The following is a 21,032-nucleotide window of genomic DNA, read 5'->3' as shown; positions in this document are numbered from 1 at the left end:
AGACGCAGAGAAAGGAAGGAGCAAAAGAAAGGGAAAGTAAAGGAACAACGTTTCATCTAGACCCTAGTATTTGGGCAGGACTTTCACCAAATACACATCTTCTCAAAGCACACAGCACACAGTGAGAGGCTGACAGAGTGACTGCGACTTCTGCTCCTTAAGCACCAGCTACCTGCCAGCACACGCTGCGCCCCTTACTGAATCATTACAATCATCTCAGAAACTATTACTACCCCGGCTCACAGGCAAGGAAATCTGAAACTCGGGGAGGAATTATTATCATCCTGGACAATGTCCCACGACCCAGAATTGTCAGAGCCTCCACAGACCCTGGACTAAAATTCTCCACTTCACCACGGGCCCTGAGCCTCAGGCTGAGGCCACATCAGGCCTGCACGGGCCCAGAGCACGAGCATGTGGGACAGGGAATGGTCCCACTCGAAGTGCCAGGCCAAGGCCCTCAGAAACCTATGAAATGAAACCAAATCCCCAAACTCCTTTCCAACCCACTGCCCTGTCCGGGAGGACTGCTCGGCACATCTGCGCTGTCACCTGTGCACAGGCTGAGCAAGGGGCCCAGACAGTGACGTGACGTCCCAGTGGAAGTGGCTAGGAGGCCGCTTCATCACAGGACAGACTCTCCCGGCTTCCAACGTTAACTCTCCATTCCATTTTCAACTGGAAAGTAAGTTTAGACTTCTTTTCCTCTCCTAGAAACAAAGAGAGTGGTAATATCAGCAGGAAACTCAAGACTGAGGAAGATTCTCCTGGCCATCTGGAAGGATAGGTCGGGGAGGGAACAGAGACTGGGATCAGAAAGACCCGTGTTCCAGTCCAAAGTCTGCACGTCACTCGCTTTGACAGTTTACTTATTAATAGAGGTGAAAAAATCTAATTATGATTGTTGGGAAAACTAATTGAAATAACGTATGCCACTAGCATACGTATAAAATCCTTCATGAGTGTCCCAGAAATGGAAGTGATCGTGGTTAGTTACTGTCTGCCAAGTCTTGGGTGCTAAGCCCACATCAGCCAGCCAGAGATGTGCCAGAGAATGCCTCACCAGCTAGCAGCCTTCTCCAACTTGGAAACTCACAGTGTCTGAAGAACAGGCAGTGGTGGATGCTTTGGGACACTCTGGAGGTAACACTCCAGTGATGACTTTAAAAAGCTGGAGAGAATTTAGGGGACCATACAGTTCAAATACAGAAAACACATTCCATGTCTGCCCACATTCATCTCTAGCCATGATGATTCAGAGAGGAAATATATATTCAAACGTACACCATTTTCCCACATAAGTGCATCAAAACAATTTGGAAAGAATGTAACTTTCTTCTCTAGATCACACAGCGGGGATTACAAGGTTTGTACTGAGAGCCCTACTTGTAAAACATCTGCTATCATAACTGGGTCCACTATCAGTCCATTCAAAGAGAAGGATGGAAAAGAACAAAGCCAAGCTAATACGCTCCGGTTTTTGGTGGGTTACAATGTCACAAAGGAGATGGACAGGTCATCAAGGAACCACCCTGCCGTGATCACGGAGCCGGGCAACGGGGTGGGCGGCAAGATGTATGACGCAGCCGCAGCTGTGCCCGCGCTTCTAGGCAGGTATCCAAAGTCTCCTCGACATGGCGCCCAATGCTTGTGCCCACGTCCTCATCACCTGAGATGTATTTTAGAGAAAGGAAAACTAATAAACGGAAAATACCTTTGGTGGGCACACCGTCCAAAAAGCAAAGTCACAGTTTGACAACTGGCCATCCCGGTTCCCTGGGATTCATTCTTGGAGAACCTTAAAAACCACCCCTCTGTCCTCAAGAAGTGCTGCCTACTTGTCCTATCTTTGGCTCAGGGATACAGCACGTTCACGTGAACTTCAATGTCTGCACAGATTTGACTGTCTTTCTCCAGGTTCATTTGTCCATTCTGAAGAGGCCTGAGTTAAGTCCATTTTCTGTAAGATCAATTCCCTCCAGTGAAAACTCATCGAGCCTGCAATTAAAAGCCAAATGAACAGGACTGTCCTCAGCTAAAAAGTTCACCCACCCTTCACTGCTTTCTTAATTTCCTTTCCTAGCTAATTGCAACAGACTAAAACCTCCCTCCACCCAGCTCCCCAACTATGTCAAACAGAAAGTAAGGTCCATAAAAGAGGAGACAACTCCATAGTCACCTCTGAATTCCTAGCATATACTAATGTCAATAAATAGAACTATGATTATGGCTTCTTTCCTTTAAAACCTTTCTGGTTATTTAAATGAGACCTTGGAAGAGAGCTGTTTGGGTCTAGTATCTTGATCCAGAAGACTCAGGAGGCCTTTTTAGGAATGGCTGTTCACTGTTTCATTCAAAACACAACTTCTCATTCCGGGAGGAGCTGTGATTTTCTGCCAGGAGATTGTGGTCACTCTCATGCCAGAACAGCTTTAAACTAAATCCTTACTTTGGATTTGTTATTTTTCCCTGCATCCCCAAAAATTGACTTTCCTTAATTTCTTGCCTTGAGGAATGATATTTTTCTTTCTTTCTAATTCACCCTTTATTAAACAGGATTCTCAGGATGTGCTTGGCCTTACATAGGATGAGCCATCCAACTCCCAGTGTGAGAGGCCCGGGGCTCACCTCCCGCCCTCCTGCCAGGGCAACTAACACTCAGTTCAGGAGCCAACCGGCACCCCAGGGATTCTAAGTCTCACGTATCTCCCAGAATCCCTGCTTTCTGATATGACTTGGATTCTGAGGATTTCCCCTCACTTTCTTGAAAATTAGCTGTGCAGCTTGAAAGATGAGGAAGGAAGGATTTATTTCTTAATCAGCATTTTAAGGAACTTGTGTAATGAAAGTTTTCACGAGTTTCTAGAACACTCCATTGCCGAGACAGAAAACACAATAGATATTTTCTAAACTTAGGTATCATGTGCATTGTTTCTTTGCTTTTGTTTTCTTAACTACTAACACACATTTTTTAATTAAAAAAAATAAGGCCCGAAATAGGATAGAAACTTGAAGGGGCAAACAAAATTTAAGGGCAAAGAAAGAAAAATGATAAGTACTCTACAAAGTTAATATAATACATACACTATGGATCAGATCAGCAATTCTCAGTAACAGCTAATTGAAACATGACCATGAGGTAAAACGTCTCTCCTGTCAGGAGATGACCAACAGATAATAGAATTAAAACAACAAATTAAAATTCTAAGTCTGGCGAGGTATAGAAGGCTACCAGCTAAATGTGTCTACTTCTGGAAAAGAGGGAGGCTCACCAGCTCTTTACTGTGGAGCCTGAGCCTAGGGGAGGGCGGTGAAGAACCGCCCTGTAAGTATCTAATTAACAAAGTGGGTTATGAATAAAGAGACGTGAGCTTTGATGACAGAGATGATACTACTATTCACTTGTCCTGTAAAGAATACTTCACATTCAGCGATCAATACCTCGGCGTCCTCAGGGATTGAGATTATAGGAAAATGCACAGCCCGGGCCCAGACCTCCTCTGTGAGCTCGTGACACTGCACTTAGATGTCTCAAGAGCAACTCCAACTCCACCTGAAAAGAGCTCACTTCACGGTGCTCCTCCCATAGCCGTCCTGCCCAGGGCCCCTGGTTGGGAGGGAAGGTCTCTCTGCCCCTCCCAGCTCAGGCCCATCACTCACAGATGTGACTGGACCCCTCCTTCAGGGCTCAGATTTCCTCAGTCACCGAGACCCACCACCGACACCTGACCTACCAGGTATTCACAGGCACTCCCTCAGCACTGACTTTGGGCTGGGGACCACGCTGCACACTGTGCGAATGTTATCTCACTGGATCTCCACAACAGTCCTGGGAATTGGGTACATCACTGCTTCAATTGATTAAATAAATTGTTTCACTTCCTTGAGTGCGTCATCCAAAGTGACACGTCTACTGAGCCACAAACATGGGACTGAAAACCACTTGAAAATTGAACACTGCTACACCTCGCAGCCACCCTACTCTGATTCGTCACATCACTTTCTGCCGAGCCTACTGAATGTTTGCAAGCATTCTACAAACACAAAAGTGATCTACGAGAGCACCTCACTCCCCTAATTAAAATCTGTCAATGATGGTCCACTGCTCTTCAGAGAAAGCCTCACCAGGCCTGAGCACAGCCCAACGGCCCGGCATCCTCGTTCCCTGCACGGCCACGCCGCCTCACCCACCACGCAGCACAGTGCCGTGTCCAGGACTGGGATGCTGACTCCGTACAAAACGGGGCTCGTCTCACTCTAACAATGATCACCCTCTTCAGTGGTCACCCTCTAAAATGCTGACTCTCAGAAAAATATTTTCTCAGGATGAATCAATATCTTTTTCCTTTCAACTTCCAGTCATTGATAATGAGCTCCCCCAAAAAGAGAGAAGACTTAATCCTCAGTCTCCTTATCTGTAAAGTGGGAATAACAAGGAAATATGTAAGGTTTTCAGAGAAATAAAACTCATGTGAGTCTGAGGGACAATTCCCAACATACAGTAAGCACTCAATATGGGCTTACTTAGTATTAATAAGAATATGTTGCATTCCAGCAACCTTAAATCAATGATTTATGGCTTTGTCCAACAGACTACTGACAAACAGTTGGACGAACCCTTTTGAGCAGATCAGCACAAGTGTATTGGGAGAGGTAAGCGCTGCCTCCAGTTACAGCTCAAACTCTTACATGTTGTTTGAGCATTTAGTTGTCGTTATTGAATAAAGACAGGTGTTCTTTAGTCAAAGCTCCTGAAACATAAATCTTCAAAGATAGATACAAATTAGGTTTCAAGTACAACATTCTCACTAGAAATTATTTGAAAATGATAGTCTTAGCTCCTCTGTACATCAAAAGGGCATGTTCTTAATGTATCTGACTATATACACTGAAAGGATTGTTTAAAAGAAATTAAGATGAAGCCATCCTAAATAAGTTCTCAGTATCATCTGCACAAAGCCCCACCCAAGGGTCTCATTTCTCACTTCCACATAGGTGTTCAGGTAGTTTAACCTGGGTCTTGGTTTTTTAAAACACAGGGGAGGGAATAGTTGTGGATAGATTTATGAAGCAAATATAAACCTAGTGTATTTGATGTGTAGGAATCCTAGAAATAAACAAATTGATATATAGTCCCACCCTTAAGAAGCTCAGCCTTTCCATTTACAACAGCATTAAAAATAAAATGGGAGATACATTTAACAAAAATTTACAAGATTTGTACATTGAACAATTTGAAGTATCACTGAAAAAATTTTAGAAGATCTACATATACGGAAGACATCCCATGTTCATGGAATAGTAGACAATATTGTTAAAAATGTTAAGACTCCCCAAAGTGATCTACAAATTCAGTGGAATCGCTATCAAAATTCCAGCTGACTTCTTTGCAAAAATTGAAAAACTGATCCCAAAATTCATATGGAAGTGCAAGGGGCCCAGGACAGCCAAAGCTATCTTGAAGAAGCAGAGCAAAGTGGGAGGACTCACTTTAAATGTTACTACAAATCTATAGTACTGAAGTCATTATGGTACTGTCATAAGTTTGGGTACATAAATCTATGAGACACAGTAAAAATTCCAGGGGGGAAACTTATATTTTCAATCAGTTTTCAACAAGTGTGCCAACAACACTGCAATGAAAGAATAGTCTATTCAACGAATGGTGCAGGGAAGGCTGGGTATCTGCAGGCAAAAGAATGAATTTAGAATCTGAAACCCCCTATTGTATATAACAAATAAAAATTAATTGAAAATGGATCACAGACAGAAACGTAAAATCTAAACCTATAAACTTTCTAAAAGCAGACATAGTATAAATCTTTGTGGTCCTAGGATAGGTTATGGTTTCCTAGATACAATACCAAGAACAGAAGTGATAAAAAAAAAAAAACCAGATAAACTGGACTTCATCAAAATTAAAACCACTTGTTACAAAAGACATCATCAAGAAAATGAAATGAAAGGGGAAGTGGGTAGCTCAAGTGATAGAGTGCATGCTTGGCAAAAAATAAATAAATAAATAAAATAAATGAATAAATCTAATTACCTCCCCTATAAAGGAATTGTCTTAATGTTTAAAAAAAGTAAAGTGGAATGACAATCTGCAGAATAGTAGAAAAAATTTGCAAAGCATATATCTAATAAGAGACTAGTATCCAGGATATAAAAAAAATGTTTACAACTGACCAATACAAAGAAAATCGACCCAATTTTTAAATTTACCAAGGAATTAAATAGATACACAAATGGCCAATAAGCATATGAAAAGATGCTAAGCATCACTAGTCAAATCAAAATCAAAATGAGATCTCATTTTACACCCACTAGGATGGTTATAATCAAAACACGGACAATAACAATTGTCGGTCAGGAGGCAGAGGAATGGGAACCCTCAATACGCAGCCATTGGAAATGGGCAATGGTGCAGCTTCTTTGGAAAAGTCTGGTGTTTCCTCAAAAGTTTAGTGTTATCATATGGCTCAGCAATTCTACTCCTACATATAGGGTCATCCCTCAGTATCCTCGGGGGATTGGTTTCAGGAACCCACCACCCTGGATTCCAAAATCCAAGGATGTTCGAGTCCCTTTACAACCAGCCATCTGGATCCATGAAGTGGAAACTACAGATATGGAGGGCCAACTGTACAGCCAACAGAATGAAAACATATTCTCACAAAAATTTGCACATCAATATTCATAGCAGTATCATTCAGAGTAGCCAAAAGTTACAAACAATGTCCATCCATCAATGAATGGTTAAAAAAATTATCAAGAATAGTCCCAAAAACTTTTGGTCATTGAATCTTTGACAAAGGAGGTGAGAACATACAATGGAGTAAAGACAGCCTCTTCAGAAAATGGTGTAGGGAAAACTGGACAGCTGCATGTAAATGAATGAAGTTAGACTACTCCCTCACAGCACACACAAAAATAAATTCAAAATGGCTTAAAGACTTAAACATGTAGACAAAACACTACAAACCTCTTAGAAGAAAACGTAGGCAAAACATCTGACATGCATCTCAGCAATGTTCTCCTAGAGCAGTCTACTCAAGCAATAGAAATACAAGCAAAAATATACAAGTGGGGTCTAATTAAACTTTCAAGCTTTTTCACAGCAAAGGAAACAGTAAGCAAAACAAAAAGACAGCCTATGGAATGGGAGAAAATATTTACATTCAATGAGACTGTCAAGGGGTTAATTCCCAGAATATATAAACAGCTTTTACACTTCATAAGAAAGAAAAATAAACAATTCAATCCAAAAATGGGCAGAAGTGCTAAAGAAACTTTTCTCCAATGAAAACATACAAATGGCCAATAGGCACATGAAAAAATGTTCAATATCATTATCAGAGAAATGCAAATCAAAACTACAATCAAGTATCACCTCACACCAGTCAGAATAGCCATCATTCAGAAGTTCACAAACAATAAATGCTGGAGAGGCTGTGGAGAAAATGGAACCCTCCTACACTGTGCTAGGAATGAAGTTTGGTGGAGCCATTGTGGAAAACTGTATGGAGATTCACCAAAAGACAAAAAATTTACTTCCCCTATGACCCAGCAATCCCACTCCTGGGCATATATCCAGAAGTAACCCTAATTCAAAAAGACACCTTCCCCCAAATATTCACAGCAGCACTATTTACAATAGCCAAGACATGGAAACAACCTAAATGTCCACTGACAGATGACTGGATAAAGAGGTTGAAGTATATTTATACCATAGACTACTACGTAGGCATAAAAAAATAATAAAATAATGCCATTTGCAGTAACATGAATGGACCTGGAGAATGTCATTCTAAGAGAAGTAAGCCAGAAAGAGAAAGAAAAATACCATATGAGATCGCTCATATGTGGAATCTTAAAAAAAAAAGAAAGAGAAACTTATCTACAGAGCAGAAACAGACACAGAGACATAGAAACCAAACTATGGTTACCAGAGGGGAGACGGTGTGGGAAGGGATAACTTGTGAGTTCAAGGTTTGCAGATACTGATTATGTATAGAATAAACAGCAAGTTTATACTGTATAGTACAGGGAAATATGTTTAATATCTTATAGTAACTTATGTTGAAAAAGAATATGAAAATGAATACATGTATATTCCTATATAACTGAAGTGTTGTGCTGTAAACAAGAAACTGATGCAACATTATAAACTGACTAGACTTCAATGAAACTATTTTTAAATAGACCAAAAACAAAAAAAAGAAAAAGAAAAAAGATATTATTAAACCAAAAGAATAAATTACTGTTTCAGGCTACAACATGGATGAACCTTAAAAAAGTATGCTGAAGTAAGCCAGACACAAAAGGACAAATACTGCCCTTTTAGGTGAAGTGTATCTAAGTGTTCATTGTACTACTCCTGTAAATTTTCCGGAAGTTTGAAGTCTATTAAATTAAAAATAAAGTGTATTATTCATTAAAAACATAAAACGATCCCTCACAGGAGGGCTTAAAATAATAAATGAAGAAATGCATGTAAATCTCCTGGAACAACACTTTGCACGTCCACAGACAGTCACTGCTGTCACTGCCACTCAGAGGTTGGTACCAGCGCTGATGAGAGCTGCCTCCACTCGCTGCCCTGCAGACAGTTGTGAGGGCCTGGGGTCTGACAGGCAGGGTGACCTGGAACCTGAGTCAGACACAGCAATGCCCCAGACTCTGTGTTACCCAACTTTCTTATACAAGCTGCTACATGTAACATAAACACGCTAGAGGGATGTATCTTACAACATAGGCAATACAGTCAATGTTTTACAATAACTATAAATGGAGCAACTATTGTACACCTGAAACATATATTGTAAATCAGCTATACCTTTTGAAAAAATTAAAAAATAATGTAAAAATATTATAACTTTAATATCAGTCCAGTTTTTAAGTAACTACTAAACAGCTTAGAATGTATAAAAGCATTTAAGTGTGATGTTTATTTACATATTTATTTACTTTCAGCCTCCTGCTAAAAGAGAATTTAAACAATTTTTTAAACACAGCTTAACAACAATAACAACAAAAAGACAAAAGTGAGAGTGAAAAGAAAATGGAGATTCAATACTTAAATGAAACCAGGGGGAGGTAAAGTCATAAAAATGGATGCCATGAAGTCAGGGTAAGTGTTAAAGGCCGACTAGAAATTCAGCTGTAAGATTTTTGGCAGCTAAAGCAAAAAGAAAAAGATGAAGGGGCGGGTGGTAGAGCTCAGTGTTAGAGCGTGTGTATAGCATACACAGGGTCTGGGTTCAAGCCCCAGGGCCTCCACTAACAGATAAATACACCTAATTACCTACCCCCCCAAAAAGAGCCCCAAAGAAAATAAAAAGAGGAATTTGTTTCCTAAAAAAACCTGATATTAAATTTAGATTAAATACTTAAAAAAAAAAAGAAAAATAGAAACAAATGAGTGACACAAGCGATAATGCCCGTGAGATAAATCTGCGGTGCAGCTGGCAGGTCCCCATGTCCCACGTGGGAAAATCTGAAACATCTTTCACACTACCCAGAGTCATCCTCAGCCTACCCCACCCCTCCCCCTGTTAAATGCAGGAGCACAGCCAGGGCCGGGCCTTTGTTCTCTCTGTGTCATCACAGTGAGACAGGATGGAAGGGGGCAGAGCACAGCCATTCAAGGAAGGCCAAAGCAATTAACATCAAAATGGTGAAGGATTCAACCCCCAATAGGCCTTGAGGCTCAGGATGAAGAGATTTAAGTTCTAGCAGATCTTGAGCTTCATTACACACCCATTGTAGTAGTTACATGGTGAATAACAAGCCCCCAGGCACCATGGCAGTCCCAAGGCTTGACAAATATGGTCAAAGGGTGAAATGGCCAACTCCCTCTGAATTCCAGCCCCTTGCCCTTAGGCTGGTCCTTCTACTTATTAGCATATGAAACCACCAAGCACTTGAATACAAGCAACACAGCACTGCCTAGGGGTCACACCTCTCTCTCCCGTTTCAGAGAAGGCCCACACTCTGTGGAGTGTGTACCTACTTTTAATCTGAGCATCAAACCCCCACACATCGTGGAATATCTCTTGCCTTTCAACAAATCTCTCTGAATAAATCTACCTTTACTCAACAGTGGCTTGCCCTTGAATACTTTCCTGCATGAAGCCAAGTACCCACATCTGGCAGGGCACACCCAAGGGGCTCAACCAAAGCCTGGGACACAGCCCTTCTCATGCCCCACTTATTTTTTCTAGTATCAACAGGACTGGGTTGTGAAGGGAGCTCTAAGGCCCCGGCTAAGGGACAGAAGCAGCCTCAAGGGCTCGAATTGGTGGGCAGCCTCTCCCCCAGCAGGGGCCCTGGGGTCTGCCCGGTTCTCTGTGTTTCTTTGTCGTGCTGAATCCCCAGCCAAAGAGCGTTCTCCCTAGGCCTGTCCCCACAAAACCCTTCTCTCCAAAATACAAGCACATCATGTCACAGTCCTCTTGTTCAACCAGGAAATGTTCAGCCCACTATTTCCCTCCCCAGTAAAGTACCTAACTGTCCTCTCTCCCATCCCGCCACTTCTTTCTTTGTGACAACTCTGCACTCTCCACCCACCATCCTGAACGCAGGTGCCTTGCTGGCTGGGACCGAGATGTTTCAGTCTTACACAGCCTGCGTCCTTTCACTTTCCCCTTTCTACCTTAAAAAGCCTTTCCTGAGTCTCCCACCCATCTGATTCTGAACTTCACAAAGTGCTGAGTTTACGGTCACTATGTGCATACATCCCAGGTTTTGACTAGGTTTCCTTCACAAGATCAACATTAAGGCGCTGCATCAAGAAGTTTAAAGAGGCTATTCTTACATCTGAGCGGAGGAGCCTGCATAAAATTTAAATGGCTTTGAATAGACTGTTAACCAGGGACAGAGAGGTCGCAGGTCCTAGTCAACAGTGTCATGAGGCAAAATGTTCTTCAAAGGCTCAGAGTGGCTTCTGAACATGGAGTCGGCAGGGAGGAGGTGACAGGCAGTGAGTGGAGTGTGTGACAGAGCTTACGCTCCCCCAGCTGGGGAAGAATTGAATTTTTTTCTAGTTTTCCAAACAATTTCTTACTACCTTTTTCTCCTACTGTCACATACCATTTCCTACGAATTAAGAAAATCAATATCAGTCATTTGGGCCACTTGGGAGAAGCTACACGATGCCATTCACAGGGCTGGGGCATGACAGCCACGCCAGTCTAGGTTGAAAGACCAGTGGGGGTATTTTCACGGTAATCACGGGCATGCAGCAAACTCCCCAGCTTCAATGACCTCATCTCAAAGTTGGGGCCAATAAAACTACCAAGCAAAGTGCGTGATGATTATGGCCAACATCTGTTTACTAGGTAAGTGCCCATGACAGCTGCCGCTTAATGGGGAATGAGTATGACTAACGAGGCCCAGTCTACCTGGTCACACGTGCCCTGCCTTCCTGCCTTTGTGCAGCAGCAGAGCTTGTTTAGCTGAGATGAACGCCCCCAGAGCAGCCCCGACGGGAAAGCTCCCAGCGCTGCATGGCGAGGTCTGTTCCTTTCCTTCTCAGAGCTGATCACAGTTTGCAGTCATCTGTTTTTATGTTTATCCATTTTGTAACTGCCTCCACCCCGGAGTTTTGCTCAAGCAGCACAGGGCCAGGTATGTCTTCCTCCCTGCTGGATATTCTGGGCTGGGAGACAGCCGAGCACACATCTGGCTCAGGTGCTGAAAGGAGAGGGCAGAAGGCCCAGGGGCCTATGCTGAACTGAGGCCCCTGCACCCAAAATTATGGTCTGACTTTGGGCAAATTACACAGTCTTCTTTACCCTGAGATTCCTCATCTGTCCATGAAAATAACTGCCCATGGCACACAGATTTACCAAAAGGAAATAACCAAATTCACAACCTATTCAAGGGGCTACCAGTGCATCCTCAACAGACAAATGCTGCCTTTACGACTCTGACACATGCGAAGCGGGACGTCCACACACAGTGAACACTGCTAAGTGCCAGTGTGTTAAGTGCTTCATGTGTGCTATAATACTCTTTACAACTTACAACAATCCCAGGTAGAAACCAATATTATCATGCCCATTTCACAGATTCACCAACAGGTTAGGAGAGGTTACATTCTAGTCCAAGGCCCCATGGTGAGGAAATGGCGATTTAAACCTGAATCTGGGCCCAGGCCTGGGATCCATCTCTCTCCCATCCACCTGACCACTTGCCTATGAAATCCACCTGTCCAATACACAAGTTTGCAGCCGGCCAGCTCTTGAATGCAATGTTTGCCACCATTTCTCAATGTTCATTAATTACCATATACTGTTCTCAGGAACCACTACAGAAAAGAAAGGTGGGCTTACGTCCCTGCCCACAAAGAAAAGGAATTCTGCCTTCTCCTGTAATGTGCAGAACACCTTCCCTACACCACCAAATCCTTTTGTATGCTTCCTCCATGTTTATGTTTGCACACTGCTTATTAAATTAGAAGGTACCTGAAGTAATTCCATCTCGGTTGCTTTCCAAGTTTGCAGATTATCCATAATCATTCTGTGACCAAAAATACTACAGTGTGAATGAAAATACTGCAACCATGTAAGTAAACAAAGAATGCTGAAACCAAATCATCAGTGGCTGCCAACACACCCCAGTGAAGACAGGCCTGCAGCCCAGCCACTACAGCCACTCACAACGGTGCCCTCTGAGCAGACTCAGAATAAGAAAGGACAGGATACTTGCCCTAGATAGCTAGGTGCTTGTCTAAAGAATGAATTCAGTGAGTCAAAATGTTTGCTTCCTCCCATACATGGAAAAGCACTAAATTCTTGAACTTGAGATACCTGGCTTTCTTTAGATAAGAAGCAATCTTTTATTGTTCCAACAACCTTGTCTTTGTTGTAAAGCTCCTATATATCCTAGCTCCTCCTCAACCACTTGGGAACAGTCCCTCCGAGCGATCTGAGAGGCTGTCATCCAGGCTCGAGTCCTCCCGCCAAATAAAACATAACTCTTAACTTTTAGGCTGCACATGTATTTCAGTGAAAAGTTTTGGACACCAGGAAGGGACCCAGAGCAGACTTCTCTCCAGCTGAACTCTCAGAGTTACCGGAGCCTTGGTACCAGCATTGGCACTTTGTGCCCATCTGCCTCCTTGGGGAATCCAGATGAATTTGGGTGAGTCTCTCCTGGTTCTCGGATCTCCCAAATTGGTTGATGATCCTGAGTTTTATTTTGTGGTGTATCCAGGTACCTGGCCCTCCAGTTGAAAGATACTGGGGGGGAATAACCCACCCAGTGGAGACATACTGGGTGGGGCCTGGTTGAAAGATAACAGGAAACACCCACCTTGAGGAGACGTCTGAAGTGGGGCTGGTGGAAACATACCAGGAAAATACTCACCCAGTGAAAACGTCCTGAGTGTGTCCCAGTTGTAAGACACTGGGTTCAGGACTAAGTGGTTAGGTAAGAGGCTGGTCTAATGTTGTCCTCGATTTGGTTACCTCCATTGAATTTTTCGGAATAGAAGTAAAACTCTTATGAGGAACCTTTCAACTCCAAAAATGGGACCCTCCTCCTGGCTGGTAACAGCTTTCTTGGGTGATGGAGAAAATTACAGGAATGGTAGAGGCAAAGACTTCATGCCATAGTGTTGTCCCTGTGGGAAATCTTACCAGCAATTTTATTCTGAGAACCCGACCTTACAATGGGAAATAGAACTTTCAAAAAAAAATTAAAAAAAAAAACCACAGAACAGAAAAGAAAAAGAAATGACAGATTGCCAGCCTCCAACTAATACACTAGCCAGGTTTATATACGTACAAAACTCACAACATTCATTAGGAATTAGAAAAAAAAACTCACACTGAAAGTAACTAACCAGGCCTGATAAAATATTTTTTGGAATTCTGAGCTTATAAGAACAAAATCCCATTTAGGGGGAACTTGGATTTCTCTTCCTGTGTCCTTGAAATGTAAATGTTTTATCTTTCTCTGGGTGTTTTATGTGTGTGTATGTATGTATATATGTGTTTCTTTTTTTTTAAACGACACCTTGGACTCTGTCATACAAAAGGTACAAGTATTGTGTACATATTGTGGCCACGCAAATAAATTGGGATTCTCAAAAATCCTTTGTACCAATTTTCAGATATTTTGCCATCTTAACCGTTGTTCCATCAGCCTGGACCACAAAGGCTTTTAGCTTTTGGAAAGTAAACTTTTGAATTTTATTTAAGCAACACCCCCACTGTCATGTGGAAAAGCCTCTTCATCTTATTGGTTTAAAATCACTTTATATATATATATATATAAATTGATGGCCATATGATGGATCCTTTAATTTGGGAAAACTTTTAAATTGGTGAAAGTTGAAAGAGCTCTCATTATAAACAGCCGTTTTATTGGTACCTATTAAAATCAAGTTTAAAGGTAGAAAAATATATCTAATGGTTAACCTAAGAAATTAGTTAAAAAAAAAAAAAAACTGGTTTGAAAACCTACATTTGTGTTTTTCCTTTCTGATCAATGGTTTTAGGGATGCTAATAAATACTTAGAATAATTAATGTTAATTAGGCTGAATAACTGGAAAAAGGATTGTAAAAATGTCAAAAAAGATAAAGATAAGGGGCTTATCCCAAATGGATAAATATTTTTATATGGTTATTTTGAATGAGATAAATAAAATGGACATTTTTGGATTTAGATACAAGGTTTTGATACTACACTATGTAAAGTAAAAAAAAAAGGGCCAAAGAGATCACCTACTCCCCCCCTACATTAAAGTTCAAACAAGTCCGCTTTAGCACAGTTTAAAATATATGTATTTATAGAGCTAAAAATATACATATTTATAGACTGAAATACTTGATCAATGATTGGGACAACAGACCTATTAATCAAATTGAAAATTGAGAAGGGCCTAAGCTCTTTGGCTGAAACTTGGGAATCCCAGAGACTTTTCTATATAATTAGATACAATGCACACACACACAAAAAAAGCTTCTGACACTCCTTCTAGAAATAGGAATTACTGATTAAACCTAATAAATATAAAAATTAAAGGTACGAGATTTAATAAAATTGAGATAAAGTTTGTAAAATTGGTATATTAAATGGGCTTTATATAAAACATTTGCTTAATTATATTGTGGGATAGATATATTTCAATGGAAAAACGCTTCCCCTTCTTGGTATTATAAGGCTGGGCACATATCTGTCCCTTAGAAAATATTAATTGAACAAAGTAAAGGAAACCAATAGAGTTTCGTGAGCCTTCCAATATAACGTAAAATTAAAAACTAATATTCAGTGGCTAATAGACAATAAAGTAAGAGGTTTACCCTGGGTTTAACTTATAACCCAAGGAAAAGAGACCTCACTAAATACCTTATGCAAGCTTTGGAAGACATGCTAAAGTAAATCTTAAAGTTTTAAAACATGGAATTCTTTGTTTACAGCTCTTCTCACTGATACAAAAAAAAAGCCAATTAAGGAGATACAATTGGATCTGCGTGACAGAGCAGTTCTCTGGGGAACTGGAAGCGTCTGTCTTTGTCTTGCAGATCAGAAATATAAATACAGCAAACAGTGACCTAGAATGAGCCTAATTAGCTCAACGAGATAATACTTAAGGCCAAGAAATTTTTGGCATTTTAGAACTCATAACTCTGACGTGTCCTTCAGCATTTGTCAAGAAATCTTAAATGTCGGTTTCATAAATAGTAAGCCTTAGTGATTTGAGCAAGCAAATTCAGCTTACTCCAACTATTATTATACCTATCTTATAAGTAAGTTTTAAAGTGAACCTATGAGATCTCTAGCTTTTGTCTGTTTATAAGCCTGCGTACACATTATAGATGTGAGATATTTCTACAGCTGAAAAAAAAAATCAAAGTCAAAGATCTCTGCTTATTTGACGTAAAAAAAATAAGAGCTTACAAATTAAGTATTTTTAAAATAAAAACTGACCAAATTGACTTTCAGCGTTACGTGAACTGGAAAATATTCAATATTAAGATTACACTTGGTATTGTTTAGTTTAAGTATGTTCTAATTAATATAGACATCTTTAAAGTCATCAATATTAAGTACAATACCTTTACTGTACCTAGTTTTAATGAAAGTCAAATAAGATCCTGTTATATCTGTTGCAGAATTGTCAAGAAAATAAATAGTAATGTGGTGTAGTAAAATTTTAAGTAAATTAAATGCAAATGAGATGAGAGCTTTGGGTAAATTTTTAAAATATATTTTTAAAATGTATGGTTAAGATACTCTCTAAATGTTTGGTATCTTTAAATTCTAGAGTTGTGCTAAATTGAGTTAAATGATAGGAGTTTATTAAATAGCTATGACACTTTCAGATAAAATAAGATTGTAATATGAATTATTTAACATTTAACTTACCCTTACAGAGAAAGTAAAGGTGTTTAGAAATATTAATAAATGGTTGGTGCTACCCTGAAATATTCTCTATTATTAAGGGTATAATCTCAGTATCCTAGGAAAGTAAGATAAATGTGTAAAGGAAGATATATGAATGTAATTATATTTTGTTAATAAAAAATAGTGACTTTTTCTGAAGCTGGTTACTTCTGAATGGAAGAGAAAATAAAGGACACACTAATGTGAGTATAGTAAGCTGTGGAACGCTTGTGGAAGAGGAACCCTGAGGAAAGGGTTTTGTACGTTGTCGGAATTGCCTAAGTTTAGAATCAACTTGGGCAAAGTAAATGAATCTTAGAAGTAATCTGGTAGAAGACTAGATTTGGTTTTCTCTCTGTTAAGATGACAAAATTTTCTAAAAATGTTAATCCACTTTCAATAACAAATTGTAAAGCTTCTTATACCACATAACTGACCTGTTCTGCTTTTACCTTTAACGTATTTTCTTGTTAATGAAAAAGAACTACTTTACAGTGATCTATATGTTTATCTGACCAAGTGTTCTGAAAACTTTTAAAAAGCTCCCCAAATATCAATTTCTAATTAAAGTTCTTTTAATCTCCAGTTAAGTTTGGGATGCTACAGAGGGCCCCTGAAACATCCCAAAGAGAGATTTTAAAGTAGTAAGTTTCATTTGGCATGTTAAATAACATGGTATTGTCAAATGAATAATAGATCTTCCTAGGTTATATTGTATGAGAAAATATTATTAATATAGATATTCTAGAAATTATATGGATTCCCTAAAATTCTGGTATATCTGAAATGTTACCAGTCATAATTCTAGTTATAGTGACCAGCTTTCTTTATCGATTATAGTGTAACGTTGTTTAACCATGCTTTTAAATCACTTGTCATTTATATACAGTTAATTGTTTCCTTCTGATGATTTTGCAAATTGCTTTCTCTTCAAGGAGATTTATTGATTTCAAATGAATTTCAAATTATAGCACTGAACTAAACTGGGTAAGTAATTTTAAAGGTCTAATGGATACTCTGAGTAAAAGAATTAGTTACATGGGACTGAGTAAACTGGTGAATATGGTTATAATTTTTGATTTTGTCTGAAATACTACTGGCTTTTAACCTGTTTCCCAGACATAAAGAAACTCTTCTCCTCAAGCTAGTTATGTTTCACAGAAATTTGATAAATTATACTTATGTACGCAGACTTGGAACAGTTATCTTTTCTCTCTATCTGATCCCTTAAGAGACTAAAAACTCTAAGGTCCCCAGTGGCTCTATCAGACAAATGAGGAAGATCATCTCCTAACAGATATAGCAATCTCAAAGTATTTTAAGGATTTTAAAGAGAAAATAATTTACCTAAATCTGTAAGGCAGAAATCCATGACAAGCCCTTGACGAGGCATTCTGGGCCTAAGAAAACCTTATTAACATTCTACCCTGAGAGTCCTTATTAAAAGTTCCAACACAGCCAATTTAAAAAAAGCCTATATAATCAAATAATCAGACTTAGCTTGTAAATAAATTAATCTTGATTTGACTATATTTGAGAAAACTGAGGGTAACTTTAGAGAGAAAAAAGATTATATTTTAGTGGATATTAATTTCTAGTTTTGTTGATTGAGGTCTATATTTACTTAGACATTTCCCAGATCATTCCTTGCTGTTATGTCACATTGCTGTAAAGTTTAATTGAATTATGAAAAGAACACTCTAGGTTTGTTTCTGAGGCTCAGTAATCTATCCTTGGTAAAGATCCAATGCCCCATGACCAGAAGCCAGGGGAATATACATACTGGTACAGGCATGACTTAAAGAACTGTCTCCAACCTGAATGGAAGGACCCTTTATCAGGTACTCTTAACAAGACCATACACACCAAAGCTGAAGGAAATGGACTTTCAGATTCATTTCCTATCAGAAACAGCCCCTGCAGTGCACTGGCCTATAGAGCCCTGCTCACCTTAAAACAATGCCCAAATGGAGAAGAATCTACCAGGTCAGGATGAGAAGAAGTCAACATCTGAAGAAGACTGCAGACCCAAGGCACAGAACCAGGCCTGTATGCCAATTACTTTGATAATTTCTCCTACCTTTGATTATGAACTACTCCAGCTGCTAAGTTTATGGTAAATTACCTATGTCTAGTACTTCTGTGTTACCTTGGTGGGTTTCCCTACTCCAAGGCTCTAACTAGATAGCCCTCAGAAACGTTATTCTAAAAAGAAATTATAGTTCTGTTTAGGCCACTATTGATCTTACAAGGTGGGAGACCTCACCTGGCCAATTAATACCTGCTCTGACCCTGACCATAAATATGAAATTTCGCATAAGATCACTCAAACTCAATCAGGAACACAAGGAAAATTTTAACCCAAAAATATAACTTCTCGACTATTAAATTCTTACTCATGACTTTATAAACGTTACTAGCTGAATTACTTATATTCTATCTATATAATAAAATTGTTGTCTGTTACATTTCCCAATGTGTAACTAGGCCTACAAAATTGATGATGGCTAAACATCTTGAAGGAATAGATAAAATTTATAACTCTGTGTAAAATAATTGTAATAGTGTGATTCTAGTTATGGTAATGAGCAACGAAGGGTAAACAATTCCTGGATCATAATAGACTAGTAAGACAGGCGATCCAGAGAACTTTTAGTATCAACAGGGTCTGATAAAAAACTAACACCTTGAATGGCAGCTCAGAAGATACTTCACCTGAACTAGGAATGAGCCATCCTAGCACCCTGGGACAAAATTGGTCATGAAACGTCTCTCAAAATATTGGTCGAATTTAGGACCAAGGGGGAGCACTGTGAATGAAAGTACTACAATGTGAAAGAAAATACTGCAACCATGTCAGTAAACAAAGAATCCTGAAGCCAAGCCATCAGCAGCCACTGCCACACCCCAGCGAGTACAGGCCTGCAGCCCAGCCTCTCAGCCACTCATATTGGTGCCCTCTGAGCAGACTCAGAATAAGAAAGGACAGGATACTTGCCCTATATAGCTAGGTGCTTGTTAAAGTATGAATTCAGTGAGTCCAAATGTTTGCTTCCTCCCATACATAGAAAACCACTAAATACTTGAACTTGAGATACCTGGCTTTCTTTAGATAACAAGCAATCTTTTATTGTTCCAACTACTTGGTCTTTGTTGTAAAGCTCCTGTATATCCTAGCTCTTCCCATACCTCTTGGGAGCAGTTCCTCAGAGTGATCTGAGAGGCTGTCATCCCGGCTTGAGTCCTCCCGCCAAATGAAACACAACTCTTAATTTTAGGCTGAACGTTTATTTCAATCAACTCCCAGAATAGACACAACTCATCACTTCTGTAATGGAATACACTGGATCAGTAACCAAAAGCGTGTTCTAGTCCTGAAAAACTACTGGTTCCTCTTTCTTCCTGTCATTATACAGTCCCACCAGAACTCATTACTTTGCTGTCTGCTCATCTGGTAACCAAACTCAGAGAAGAGTCAACTCAGCAGACTGCCCTACTGGGGAGAACAGCCGGCAAAAGCACTGTGGGTTGCCTGCCCTCCCGCACGCTCAGCTGACCCCTAGTGTCCTCCGTGGAGACCAGAGCAACAGAGCTGTTCCCAACAACTGCAAAGTCCCACACGTTAAGAAAATCATTTTATTTTATACGATATGTTATGTATATACCCATCTCTGAAAACAGCTTTGCCAGAAGCCCAAATCTTCAACATTAATCAGCAAAGGCAAATCCGGTCCCTAAGTGAATACAAGTTTTAAGACGATGCTAAGGCCTCCAAAGTTCTCTCCACGACCATCAATCAAACTGCCTGCAGGTCTGCAGCTGCAGGCGGCAACATGTCTGCTTTTAAAGCAAACCCATCCTGCCCTCGGGTGCTACAATGTCCCTCTACGCCCTCCCATCTCAGGGTAAGAGCAGCCGCTGCAGAACCTCACAGGGCAGCACTGACAGGACTGGACACAGAGGATCAGAGCTAAACTAAGCCTTCTGATGACACTAGCTTGTCACTGTGTCACTTTACAGATGAAGATATATATAGAGAGAACTGGGGTGATCTTGCTCAAAGTCACACAGCTAATAAGTGTCAAAGTCTATAACTCTGCTCCTCCCTCCGGCGTGACGCCCCAGCTGGGATGCCCACAGGTTTCTCTCGTGCCTGCCTGACCAGTCCTTTCCTGTCACTCATAACCCACCACAGGGTCTGAACCTAGCCTGCCTTTTCAGCATCTTTTACCTCCAGTCTCTCAGGAACAAGGCTGCTCGTGCCACTGTATGACTTCCGGCTTCCCAAACCCTCCGTGCTCAGGGTGGTCTTGCCTGTGCATCCAGCACCCTGCTCAGAGGCTCTTCCTCCCCTGCAGGAGGACGTTTCCACTCTCTGTAGGGACACCCCCTCAGGGAAACCCTCTTCTCGCCCTCAGCACAGCAGGTGTCCCAGGCCACATCACGAGCTGCCCCATTAGGACTGTGGGTGCCCAGGTTTGCCAGTCAGACCAGAAGCCTCAGAGCAAGGGATTATGCCCGGGTCTCCCTGCAAACCTACTGCCCGCCTAACAGTCCCCAGCCAACAGGTCACCTGGAAGTCACAGCAAGTGCCCCACCCAATCCAGAAATCTCTTCATTTACCAGCACCGCT

The 21,032-nt window shown here is 40.6% G+C and overlaps 1 long non-coding RNA gene across 9 annotated transcripts in view; it reads right to left on the bottom strand.

The window, feature by feature from the left end:
• Window positions 1-21,032, bottom strand: part of LOC141578975 (uncharacterized) — a 114,748-nt gene that overhangs the window by 4,527 nt on the left and 89,189 nt on the right. Inside the window, exon 7 of one of the 9 annotated variants that reach the window (XR_012509880.1) lies at window positions 553-1,998. The exons of 7 other annotated variants lie outside the window; for them this stretch is intronic. This is a non-coding gene — a long non-coding RNA (uncharacterized LOC141578975). The remainder of the gene's footprint in view (window positions 1-552; window positions 1,999-21,032) is intronic. One more of the 9 variants, XR_012509879.1, reaches the window with a different exon arrangement.

Source organism: Camelus bactrianus, chromosome 1 (assembly GCF_048773025.1).
Source record: "Camelus bactrianus isolate YW-2024 breed Bactrian camel chromosome 1, ASM4877302v1, whole genome shotgun sequence".
Taxonomy (NCBI): Eukaryota; Metazoa; Chordata; class Mammalia; order Artiodactyla; family Camelidae; genus Camelus; species Camelus bactrianus.
This window is presented reverse-complemented; position numbering and strand designations above follow the sequence as displayed.